This window comes from Rhincodon typus, chromosome 8 (genome assembly GCF_021869965.1).
Source record: "Rhincodon typus isolate 14 chromosome 8, sRhiTyp1.1, whole genome shotgun sequence".
In the NCBI taxonomy this organism is placed as follows: Eukaryota; Metazoa; Chordata; class Chondrichthyes; order Orectolobiformes; family Rhincodontidae; genus Rhincodon; species Rhincodon typus.
The window spans coordinates 92193417-92206433 of record NC_063339.1 but is presented as its reverse complement, the minus strand read 5'-3'; the positions used below and the strand labels follow the sequence as shown (position 1 = coordinate 92206433).

The 13017-nt window shown below is 43.4% G+C and overlaps 1 long non-coding RNA gene across 2 annotated transcripts; it reads left to right on the top strand.

Moving 5' to 3' along the window:
* Positions 1 to 2231: 2231 nt before the first annotated feature.
* Positions 2232 to 12532, top strand: LOC125483860. 2 transcript variants are annotated; one of them, XR_007262770.1, is made up of 3 exons: positions 2232 to 2342; positions 3821 to 3978; positions 12339 to 12532. It is a non-coding gene; the product is annotated as an uncharacterized LOC125483860 (long non-coding RNA). The 2 variants fall into 2 exon arrangements; XR_007262769.1 differs by lacking the exon at positions 12339 to 12532 and adding an exon at positions 7717 to 7766.
* Positions 12533 to 13017: the final 485 nt, after the last annotated feature.

The following is a 13017-nucleotide window of genomic DNA, read 5'->3' as shown; positions in this document are numbered from 1 at the left end:
GATCCCTCCATCAAGAGGATACATTTCTTTTAGTCTACCCTATCAAAAGCTCTCCTTATTTTGCACATCTCAATCTGGTCTTAAATCTCCTCTGCTCTAAATAAAACAACCCCAGTCTGTCCAATCTCTCTTCATAACGGAAACTCTTCAGCCCAGACCATATCCCGGTAGATCTCTTCTGCATCGTATCCAGTGCTATCAAATCCCTGCTATCATGGGAATTACAAGACTGCACACAACATTCTAGCTGTAGCCAATGAACAAATGAAATAAATGATGCAGAAATCCACAGAAAATGGTCTTTTCCAACGAAGTCTCTTTTGACCAAGTATTACCCTGTGCCCTTTTTCCCGGGTCTGATGCTCCAATGTTCACTGGTCCACGTCAGTAAAAGCTGCTACATGCCATTTGATTTCACAACCGCGGGATCTAAATGGATCGACTGGCTTGAAGGTCCCAGTGGTGAAACTGGGGCACGTGTACCCAGCATCATTGACCAAAACAGGGCAGACTGAACGATGTCAATGTGAAAATGGGTGTCTGATTGTGCAGTGCCTTAATGAAGTGGAAGGATGGATGGAAAGGAGAGTTAGTGATTGTGGGAGAGAGAGAATTCTCCAAGAGGAGGGCTTAAATTCTGATGCATCAAACGCAGATATGTGAGAGCGAGGGTCTGAAGGGAGAAAGTCATCAACTGGGAGAATATTTTCGCGTAAAAATGTTTGATATTTTGCCACATTTCTGTAGCACGTGTCACAAGGAATAAGTGACGCAATCGGTGAGCGCACGGTCCTTCTATGACGGTATAGAGGCGCGTGAAATGCCGAGGCTGTGAGCTCCAACCTCACCCGGAGCAGCTTTTATTGACATGGAGCAGGGATTACTGGGGCATCAGGCTGTGGGAAAAATGTTGTTGAGCAAAACAGAATATGTTGGAAGAGACCAGTCTCATTGTTTGGATAATAATCAGTACCGGCGGGAAACACCTCAATTATTCACTGAAAAGCATAATTTGTCAGCAGGAGAAGGATCTTCTGGGGAGAGAGAAACGGAGATGATGTTTTAGCTCGACAACCTTTCCCATATCGCTGACACAGTGCTGGGATAAATTCCGCGAAGGGCTGTTTATCTGTTTCGTACACTGTCTCTCTTTTTGTCCCCTAGAATGGGTAGTACTTTCTGCTTATGGGTGGAATCGAAGATAATCAATGACCTACAAAGGAAATGAGATAATCATTTCAGGGAAATAAGCTTGCAGGGCTCAGTGGAGGGAGCAGGGGAATTACAGAATCTACATTTCTCTGTAGAAAGCTTTCCATTGAACATGCTGTAAAAAAAGGTTGCACATGATGTTGGTGCGGCCTCTTCTGGAGTAGTGTACAGTTCGGTGCACTGTGCTATGGGAATGATATTATTCAGCTGGAGATGGTTCAGAAGAGACTTACCAGGATGTTACTGGCTTTGGAGGGTTTGAGTTATATGGAGAGACTGGATAGGCTGGAACATTTTGAGCAGGAGCGAAGGATCTTGTGGAGTGACATTACAGAGGTTTATAAAATCATGAGGGTTATAGATAAGGTGAATAGCAGGTGTCTTTTTCCGAGTGTGGGGGATTTCACATCAAGGAAGCAAATTTTAAAGGTGGAAGGAGGAAAACTTTAAAAAGACATTTTTCTTTTTACGCTGATTCGTTGGTGTGTGGAACTTCCAGAGGGATTGATGGATGCCGGTACAGTTACAACGTTTAAAAGACATTTAGATAAGTGCACGAATAATAAATATTTGGAGAGATATGGGCCAAGCTCAGGCAGAGGGAATAGTTTAGTTTGGGATTGCAGTCGGCATGGACTGGTTGGGCCAAAAGGTCTTTTTCCATGTGTATGACACGATGACTCGAAGTGGCTAAAGCTGCAACTGTTATGCTATATAAATTGGGCCTGCCAGATTTTTACCTGCAGTCTTCACCTTTCAGAAAATAGATTAAACTTTTTTCCAATGTCAGTGCAAGCTCTTATTCTTGACTTTAAAACCTGACGCCCTGTTCACAGCTCCAAACCGCCTTCCATTTCAGTGACTGGATGTAAGACAAACCCGCCCCTCACTCACGCCGTTATAGGTTGGAGACTCTGCCCTCCACATTTCCCGATTGGTCGGAACACGCGCCCCGCCCCTCGTTCTCCCAGATTGACCCGGCAGCTCCGCGTCAAACCTCCAGTCCCGCCCCTTGCTTTCAATTGGTCAAGGGACGTCATCCAGCGGGCATGCAGCGTTTCGGATCACGCGCATGCGCGTGCCGTGAAGGATGTTCGGAAAAAAATATTCGTCTATCACATTGTTAGGCGGTGAGTAAAATTTAAAGACCAAACCAGCGTTCGGCGTGATATTCTGACCAGAAAGTTTCATTGTTGCTCACTTTAGGTCTCAAGCTCCAAATATGGGTTTTCCGCTGCCGCGATTTAAGCCGCAGAGAACCTCAGGCTTCTTCCCAGAAACAGGCCCCAGTCATCAGTAGCCACTTGTTTCAGCGGGCGGTGGGTGTGCGCAGGCGCTGTTGGCGTAGTGACGTAAAGACTTGTGCGTGATGCCGTATGATGGTTCGCACCTCAGTTCCGGAGCTCCCTTTTCCCATCCCCCACTCTTCTCCCCTCCATCCCTGATCTACTCCAGTGTCACCTTCTGGGGCTCTGCAGTTTTGTTTCATTATTCCCGGTGGGAGGGATTACAACAGTAAAACTGCAATATGAAGGTGAGATGAAGCTGGATGTGATAAATAGCAGCAATCCCACCAGAATCCAAGTCCTGTAACCCCCTGTAAACTTCCAGGTGTCTTAGCAGCTGGATGTCTGACTGAATCCTTCCTGCACATGGAGCAGGGGAATGGTATATCCCTGGTGTGACAGCACATTTGGCGGCCTGTTCAGGTGGGGAAGTGTATCCCTGTCGTTGTCCTGATTTTTCCACAGTATCTTTTGTCTCTCCTGGCTGGCATAATCAGATAAGTTCTGACCCAGTCGACAGAATATCCATATCGTTGTTTTTTATTTTGTTGTTATTTCTGCTGATTGTGACTGAATGAGATTTCCGTTGCTGCCCATCACTGGTTAGATGTTGCTGATTTCCCAGCTTTATCTTCTCACGATCAGAAATTATTTGTCCTGCACTGGAGATCATTTTTGCTTCTATACTAAGACTGAGCATCAAATAATTGTTATAGCACAAGAATAGCAATCAAAAACAGATCAGCATCACTATCACTGGATTCACAACACAGTGAAATTATTTTCTTGTGATTTTGTACCTAGGTACAAAACGGAGACATTGTAAACTTTTCACTGCACTCTTGTATGCCTGTAATTGATTACAGGTGACAATGAAACCAAATTCTGATTGCATTTCCAAATGTAAATTTAAAAATTTAATGGCCATCTAAATTGCCCAAACCAGACTTTATGATTAACAGATCTTGGACACCAAGTTTAGAGAAAAGAAATGACAATTACTTGAGCAAAACAAAAGTAAACAACTGAGCAATCTAATCAATATCTGTGATACAAACACAGTCTTTATTCATAACCTCCACTCTCTCAGATAAGGGTATTTTGAAATGAAAATAAAATTCATGTAAAGTGTCAGTTCAGTTAACCAGTTTCAAACAATGGATGCCAAGCTTTTGTGCAATCCTTGGATAATGAGTTGTTCACGGCCATGTAGAACCTTATTAATTTCTAACTCAACAGTGAATGTAGACAGTTTCAGCAAACTTCCATAAGTATTTTCTTATTTCCTATGTTGCTTTTCTTGGAACATTCAACTATTTTAGAACCGGATAGAAAATGAGAGACAGAGCAATCAGTCCTGAACCTTCCAAAATCACTGCACCTCCTTGACCTTCTTGAACTGCTGCAGTCTGTGCGGTGAAGTTGCTCCCAGATTGCTGTTCCATAAGGAGTTACAGGATTTTCATCCAGTGGTGACAAGGTAATGCTGATATCTGTGGGAGTTACAGTCGTTTTGTTTTTATATCCCATGTTTAACAGAATAGAAACACAGGGAAGAGGATCAGGAGTAGGCCATTGTGATGTTTGATCCTGCTGTGCTATTCAGTATGATCATGGCTGATCATTCTACTCCGTGACCTGTTCCTACTTTGGACCCATGCTCTGTGATCCCTTTAACCCTCAGAACGATATCTATCTTTTCCTTGGGAAACATTCAATGTTTTGGCCTTAACTGCTTTCTGTGGCAGCAAATTCCACAGACTCATCAGTCTCTGAATAAAGAAACTTTTCCACATCCCAGTGCTAAGTGGCCGAGCCCATATCCTTAATCTGTTAACCTCTGGTTCTAGACTGCCCGGTCATTGAGAACACTCTTCCTGCATTTACCTTGTCAGTCCTGTTCGACTTTTTTTGGTTTCTGTGAGATCTTCCTTCATTATTCTAAACTCCAGTGAATTTCATTCTAACCAATGCATTCTGCCCTTATATGTCAGTCCAGCCATCCCAGGAATCAGTCTGGTAAACCTTTGTCGTGCAGCCTCCATAGCCAGAACATCCTTCATCAGATAAGTATTCCAAAACTTCCCACAATGCTCTCGTTGTGGTCTCACCAAGACCCTGTACAATTTCTGCAAGACATCCCTGCTCCTGTACTCAAATTTTCTCACAATGAAGGCCAACATAGCATTTGCCTTCTTCACCTCCTGCTGCACCTGCACGCTTACTTTCAGCAACTTGGGTACAAGGACAAACCGGTCTCATTGCATCTTCTCCCTTTCCTAACCTATTTCCATTCAGATAATAATCTGTCTTTCTGTTGTTGTGATCAGACTGCATAGCCTCCCATTTTGTCCACAACATCCTATATCCACTTTGTATTCTTGCCCACCCACTTAATTCCAAATCACACTGTAGCATATGCGCATCCTCCTCACAGTTCACTGTCCCACCCAGATTCCTGTCATCTACAAGCTTGGAGATATGACATTTAAATTTCCTCATCTAAATCATTAACAGATATTGGGTATAACTGGGGTCCAAGCACTGATGCCTGCGGTACCACACTGGTCACTGGCTGCCACTCAAAAAATGACCTGACTGTTCTTGTACTTTGTTTCCTCTCTGTCAATATACTACCCCCAATCCCATATACTTCAACTTTACATGCTAATCTCTTCTGTTGGATATTTTGAATGCTTTCTCAAAGCCCAAGTAAACTACATCCACTGCCTCCCTATCAACTCTAAACTTTGCATTCTTGAAACATTCCAGCAGATTTGTCCATCTGTATTTCCCTTTCATAAATCCAGGCTGATTGACTCTGTCCAATCTTGTCACTGTTTTCCAGTTTTCGGCTAAGCAGTCTGTAAATCGATGTTTTCTCTCCACCTCCTTTTTTCAAAGAGTGGACTTACATTAGCTACCCTCCAATCCATAGGAATTGTTCCAGAGTCCATAGAATCTTAAAAAAATGACGATCAATCTCCTCTGTTCAGATTCAGGCCCCTAGTTTCAGAATGTGTCCACTATCTCGCGGGCCACTTTAAGTACTCTGGGCTGTCGATTACCAGGTGCTGGGATATGTTGGCTTTTAATCCCATCAATTTCCTCAACACCATTTCCCTACTAATACTGTTTTCCTTCAGTTTCTCCCTCTCCTGCATTCCCCAGCATTTTAAGGATATTATTCTGTCATTCGTTCTGATGACAGAACCAAAATATGTGGTTAATTGTTCTGCCATCTCTTTCTTTCACATTATAATTTCTCCCCTGTTTCTGGTTGTAAGCAATTTGTTTTCATTGATCTTTTTGCTCTTCCTTTTATCTTTAGGAGCTTTTCCAATTAGTTTATACGTTCCCCACAAGCTTACTCTCGTACTCTATTTTTCCCGTCTTATGTGGCAGGGCTACCTTTCCTGGTTTATTTTGTGCCAGATAGGAATTAACAGCAGTTGCAGGTCTTCCAAGTGCTCTGTAAATGTTTGTCATCCCTTTAAGTTTACGTTCCCTGAGTTATTGCAGCCTACGTGCTCGTCATACCATTGTAATTTCCTCTCTGTTTAGAATTTGGCCCTCATTCTCAGACTCAAAAGTGTCACTCTCCATCTGAATGAAGAGTTCTGTCACTGAGTTCTTCATTCTTCCACTAGGGGCCTCTCGCAGCTAGATTGCAAATTATTCCTTTCTCATTACTCAATTTAAATGCTGAAATTAAATTTGCCATAGTCCCAGAAGATCATAGGACTGCTCTCTCACTTCAGAGAGAGAGATGAGTAATGATGCTTTAACCTGAGGGTCACCATGCCTCTGGCAAGGGGCAGGATTAAGAATGTGGGACCTTCATGGTGACCTCAGCTTGTACAGGAATTGAGCGCATGCTGTTGGCATCAGTCTGCATCACAAATCAGCCATCCACCCAACTGAGCTAACCCACACCACCCCCACCCCCCCGGCCATTACAGAATATGCAATCTAGGATGGCCTGTCCTCCGTTTGGTTCCTCACTGTATCAATCCAGAAAACCATCTCATACACACTCCAGGAATTTCTCCTCTATGGTGTTACTGATTTGATTTGCGTGATCTATGTTCAGATTGAAGTCACCCACAATAACCCTGACACCACAAGATACAGGAGCAGAATTAGGTTCTTTGCCCCATCGATTCTGCTCCACCATTTGATCATGACTAATGTGTTTCTCAACACCATTCTCCTGCCTTCTGCCTTCTCCGGCAACCGTTGATCCCCACAATCGAGAATCTATGTATCTCTGTCATCATTGCACTCAATGAATTGGCCCTCTATGACAATGAGTTCCACAGCTTCACCACCCTCTTGCTGAAGAAATTCCTCCTCATCTCAGTTCTAAAGGGTCATCCCTTCACTGAGAGGCTGTGCACTTGGGTTCTAGTCTCTCCAATATGTTGACATCTTCTTCATGTCCATCTATCCAGGCCTCTCAGTATTCTATAAGTTTCAATCACATAGAGTCATAGAGCCAGACAGCACAGAAACAGACACCTTGGTGCAACCAGTCCATGCCGACCCCTTTCCAAAACTAAAGTAGGTTCACTTGCCTGCATGTGGCTCATATCTCTCTAAATATTTCTTACTTAAGTACTTTTCCAGATGTATTTTAAACATTGTAACTGTACCCACATTCAGCACTTCCTCTGGTAGTTCATTCCACACACAAACCACTCTGTGAAACAAAAATTGCCCCTCATGCCCTTTTTAAATCTTTCTCCTCTCACCTTAATAATATGCCCCTGAGTCTTGAACTCCCCCAACCTAATGAAAAACAACCTGCCATTCACCTTAGGGCAGGACTTATTCAATTAGTGGTAGGGCCCTGCGTAGTGTTATACCTAGGTACCTTTGTATCTAAGATGGTGCCATAAATGCTGACTTGTAAACTTTTCACTATACTCATGTGAGTACATGTGACAATAAAGCTAATTCAGTTTGATTAAAAATACGCCCCCTAATCTTGAAATCCCCACCCTCGGGGAAAGACACCTGCCATTCACCTTATCTGTACTCCTCAGGATTTCATCAACCTCTTTCAGGTCAAGGTCAACCTCAACCTCCTCCCCTCCTGTGAAAGAAGTCCCAGCCTATCCAGCCTCCCCGATAACTCAATCCAAGCATTCCTAGCAACTTCCTGGTAAATCTCTTCTGAGCCCTGTCCAGGTTAATGATATCCTAACTGTTACAGGGCAACCAGAACTGGACACAGTATTTCAGAAGAGGCCTCAACGATGTCCTGTATGACCTCAACATGATGTCCCAACTCCTGTAAACAAAGGTCTGAGCAATTAAGTTAAGCAAACTACACACCTTCTTAACCACCCTGTCTAGGCGTGTGACAAACTTCAAAGAATTATGTCACTGAACCCCTAGTTCTCTCTGTTCTACAGCACTACCCAAGGTCCTACTTTTATTTGTATAAGTCCTGCCCTTGTTTGTTTTACCAAAATGCAATACCTTGCATATATCCAAATTAAACTCCATCTGCCACTCCTCAGCCCATTGTCCCCATTGATCAAGATCTCTTTGTAATCTTAGATAACCTTTTCAGTGTCCACATTCAACATACAAACTATCCTCTGATTGAAAAGGTTTCCCCATCGTTCCCTGTTATATCTTTCTCCTCTCACCTTAAAACATAAGAATTCCCCGATCCAAAGGAAAAGACCTTTGCTATTCAGCTTATCTGCACCCCTCATGATTTTACTAAACTCTGCAAAGTCACCCCTCAACCTCCTACATTCCAGCCTATCCAGTCTGTCCTCATAACTCAAACCCTCCAGCCTCGGTAACGCATTGACTCGAAGTGTAGCAGCAAGCCACACAGAGTAGAACGTCAATCCGGCCACGAGAAATATCAACTAATCTCCATTTCTTTGGCTCTTGGTCAAATACTTTGGCAACAGGAACTGTCCAGCCTGATACATGGAGAGTGAACATTTGGCCTCGCTTTCTCCACAATAAAAACTGACACAAAATATTCATTTAATATCTCTCCCATCTGTTGAGTTTCAACACAAGCGTGACCTCCTTGATCTTTAATGTGCACAACTCTGTCTCCAGTTGCTCTCTTGCTGTACGTGTACTAGTAGAACCTCTTTGGATTATCCTTAGTCTTCGCAGATGAGGTTATCTCACATCCCCTCTTTGCCTTCCTGATCTCCCTTTCATATAACAACAAACTTAATTCTTAATCATCCTTTGGGCAGTTAGAAGGGATGATAAATGCTTGCTGAGTTGCCATGATCCCATGAACAAACAAAAAAAAATCCAATCACTGAAGTTACTTGTGAACCTGCTGGTGTTTCATTAAGCGAGACGACTGAATTTTTCCCACACACAGAGCAGGTGAATGACCTCTCCCCAGTGTGTATTTGCTGGTGTACAGTGAGGGTTGATGATGTCCTGAACCCAGCCCGACAGTGAGCGCACCTGAACTGTCGACCTTCAGTGTGAACATGTTGATGGTACATCAGTCCACCTGAGCTTTTATAGCACTTCCCACAATCTGCATATTTAAAGGGTCTCTCTTCAGTGTGAATCTGTTGGTGTTTCAATAGGCTGGATGACCGGGAGAAATCCTTCCCACACCTGGAGTAGGTGAATGGTCTCTCCCCGGTATGGACTTGCTGTTGTGTCAGCAGGTGGGATGACTGAATGAATTACTTGCCACACTCACAGCAGGGAAACAGCCCCTTTCCAGTGTGAAACTGCTTTGAATGCCTTCTCACACACGAAGCAGGTGAACAGTTTCTTGCTGGTGTGATGACACCACTATGTTTGCAGCTTGGATGGGTAATTGAAACTCCTCCCACTGTCTCCATAGATCCACAGTTTCCTGTCAGTGTGGCATTGCTTCAGTTTCACAAAGTCAGTTGATCGCCTGAAGCCTCGTCCGCACACGGAATCTGTGCACAGTTTCTCTTCACTGTGAATGGCGCATCTACCTTCCATGTTCAAAATCTGATGATATTCAACTTACATTACAATGAAGCAATTCTGTCAGATGCTGTTTCTCGACTGCACATCCTCAAATTCCAAAACAATGTGGAATTGACCAGAAACAAAAGAAAAGGAGCATAAGATAACACACAAAAAGAAAGGTCGCTTGTGAAATCAAGGTGAATGATCTGGTAATTTATGAGGCTGGCACAGGGGAATAGTGACCATAAGAGCTGCCATCTTACTATTAAATCACCAACTAATTCACTCGTGTTCATCAGCGATGGGAACCTGTCATCCAATCAGGATCTATGGAAGACTCTGACCTCAATGGAAGAAAGGGAACACTGGGCAGGGACTAAGAACAGCCCATGCTTTCAGTGGGAGAGGCTGTCGCCTCCGTATAGCGACCTGAAGAGGTTCCTTCCTTGCTGTTTTGTTCAGAACAATTAAATAAGAGCCTGTTTTAAAGGAGCATGCAAGTCAACTGCTCGCTAGCTTCCGTGGTGCAATTGGTCAGCGCTTTCAGCTCGTACGTGCAAGGTTGGTGGTTCAAGGTCACAAAGGCAGGAGCAAGCACTGTTCTCACTCTACTAGTTCCATTTTTGTGATATAGGTCCGGGTTTTTAATGCGGTTAGGAAAATGCTCCCCAAACGGAAATCTTATCCACTGAGTAACCGCAAAGGCGTTTTGATGTTGTTATAATAGCTAACGTAAAGAGCTGCGGATGTTGGGAAAATTAAACAAAAACAGAAACTGTTGGAGAAACTCAACAGGTTTGGCAGTACCTGTGGGAGAAAACAGTTCTGAAACACCCTGATTCTCTGCCCACAGATGCTGCCAGATCTGCTGAGATTTTCTGGCAATTTATGTTTTTATTTTTAAATGAAACAAGCAGACCCACCATGTACTGAATTTAACCCTTTTGAAATCTGTGAAGTGATTGGATTCAAACAAACCCAGTAATGAGTCACTCTTCCTCAGCTCCACAGGGAGAGAGACCTGGAAAGGTGAGTGGGTAGTGCGCTGCTGCAGTCATTGCCGAGTGGTTGAGGAGATGGAGTTTGAAACCCATTGGGGTGTCCCTGGGCAGTTTCGAAACCTGCCGACTGTGGTTGAGCACTGAGGGCAAATCAGAAGGGAGTTTAAAGCCTCCTTGTTTGCAACAGGAATCACAGGAAGGGTGGGGAAAAAGCATTTCATCCAGATCGCCAATGGTGAGAATATACAACTCACTGACTGTTGGAATGGAACAACATTGGAGTTGAGGCATGCTCAGATGTACATTTGAGGCTGTGCACGAAATGCTGGGAAATGAGATTAGAATACTCAGGGTCTTCAGTACGACTGCTGCAGACATGAAGGGTCTTTCTGCAGTGCTGGAGACCTCAGTTTGTGAAGTGACAGGACAATGCTTGCAAAATACACTCCTGTCTGTGAGGCACGTTATCCATTGAGATTGGGGATAACTGGTATTGTGCATATTCCTGGAATCAGTACCTGGGAGAATCTGGAAAATGCGACACTGGTGTTTCTTTACCCAGCTGTGCGCAAGCTCATTGTTTCTCAATGCCTTGTCTTACAATCCATGGCCCTGCTTTCCAGGTAAAGATTGGCTTCATGATCTACCTACATTCGTACCAAGCAGGTCATTGAGCTGGGAGCTGGAGGTGAGACAGGGACAGAAGCACAAAGAGGTGCGACGTGAAAGTGTTTAGAGTTTTCCTTATGTTATGAATTTGGATAGAGTAATTGTGAAGTGGAAGGCAAGAAGCTAAAATGTGTGGTTCCTTTGAGATTTGTGCTTTGTCTGTACTTCGAAATTTAAACAAAAATCTTTCTGTGAGCAGCAGCTGAAGTTGCCAGTACAGAGATCTTCAAAAAGTGAAACAAATGTATGAAAGCCTTCCAGGCGGCAGGCAAAACATCCGTCTTGTTTGAATTTGGCCAATTAATGTAAACGAAGGCCCTAGGTACAGGAAGCCAATTGGATTGAAATCTGATGGTGTTTACAACCTGAAACCAATCACATGGTAAGAATGTGATGATGTCATCATGGGGAGAGAAGGCGAGGGAGAGAGCCGACTGTCATCTGCCAGAGTTAGCACCATTCAGCTCTCAGAGAAAGCACATCGAATTCATCAAAAGGACCACAGCGTTTTAGCTCAAAGTCCTCATTGAAAAAATTATAGAGATAAATCATTGCTGACAGCAGAGTTAGTGGAAGAAAGGCACTTGTGAAGAGAGCGGAGATGACAGAATATTCCAGAAGACATTCTGTGCGAACTTGGAGAGATTAAGTTGTAAGTTATTTATTGCTTCTTATTAATTGAGTTTCTATGAGTGGGACTTGTTTTTATTTAGACAGCATTATAGTAGAATTTAGACCATTTCAGGAGTAGTTAGCAGTCTAAGGGGGAATTGTCGGTTTGTTAGTAATTTTGTTAATTTGTTCATTGTTGGGTTTAATAAATAAATTGTTTCTTGTCACTTGTAAAATGGAGATCAAGGATTTTCTTTCTATTACATTCTCTTTTAATAGATTATGAAGGGAAAGGCGAGCTTCTGGGGGTGTTTACGGGGTAATTATTAGACGGGAACCCCTACTTCTGTCATAACAGATCGGGGCTTGTGTTTTAGTTTAATTATCAGAGGGGTCTGGCCATTCCCTGTTGTAACACCTTCTGTCAGTTCTCGTTAGTGAGGGATGTCTGCCGGGCCCTGTCCTGTTAGATTCCCAGAAGCTGCAGTGATCGGGTCAGTGAGTTCACAAGATTGACAGTTGAATGTGAGCAGCTTGTCGGACTATTTCAGCTCACTGTCCATTTCATAACCCAGCTCACGCTAATGGTTCTCATTTTCTGCAGAAGTCACTTGTGATCCACCTGAAGCTGCCTTTTGTTGCAGAAACTTGTGTGTGGGGATGGAGAACGGACATGAAGCACATGGAGTGGATATAATCATGAGGACTCTGTCACTCTCGGGGATGTGTCTGTGTGTCTCCCTCTGAAGGTGAAAATGAGGATGAGTTCCTTAAGGGAGTATTTACACAGTTTTACCATCTGAACCTTCAGTTCAATTCATTGTGTCATTTGAGATTACAGGGACAAGCTGATTGACATTTGCCCTTGAACCATGAGAGCACACAAGGCTATGGGCTAAATGCTAGAAACTGGGACTGGAATAGATGGAGTTTTGGTGATCTGCACTGACACAATGGGCGGAATGGTTTTCTTCCACCCTGTAAAAACTCAAAAACTGAGAAATAAATCGACAGTGAAAATGATCGCAAATTAAAACGCAAAGGCAGTATCATTGAGAAAATATATGAATGTGTCTGTTGCTTTCCCTGGTGATCAAGTGGTTAGGATTTGGCACTCTCACCTTTGTCGCCTACGTTCGATTCCTGGTCAGGAAATGGAAGTTCTACTCTGCTAATTTATCGTGATGACAGCATTTCTGACTGTTTTTTTCAGGAGCTGTAAGGTAATCTATTTTATTGCAAAAGCTATTCAGATTAACATAAAACAAAGAACTGTGGAAAAC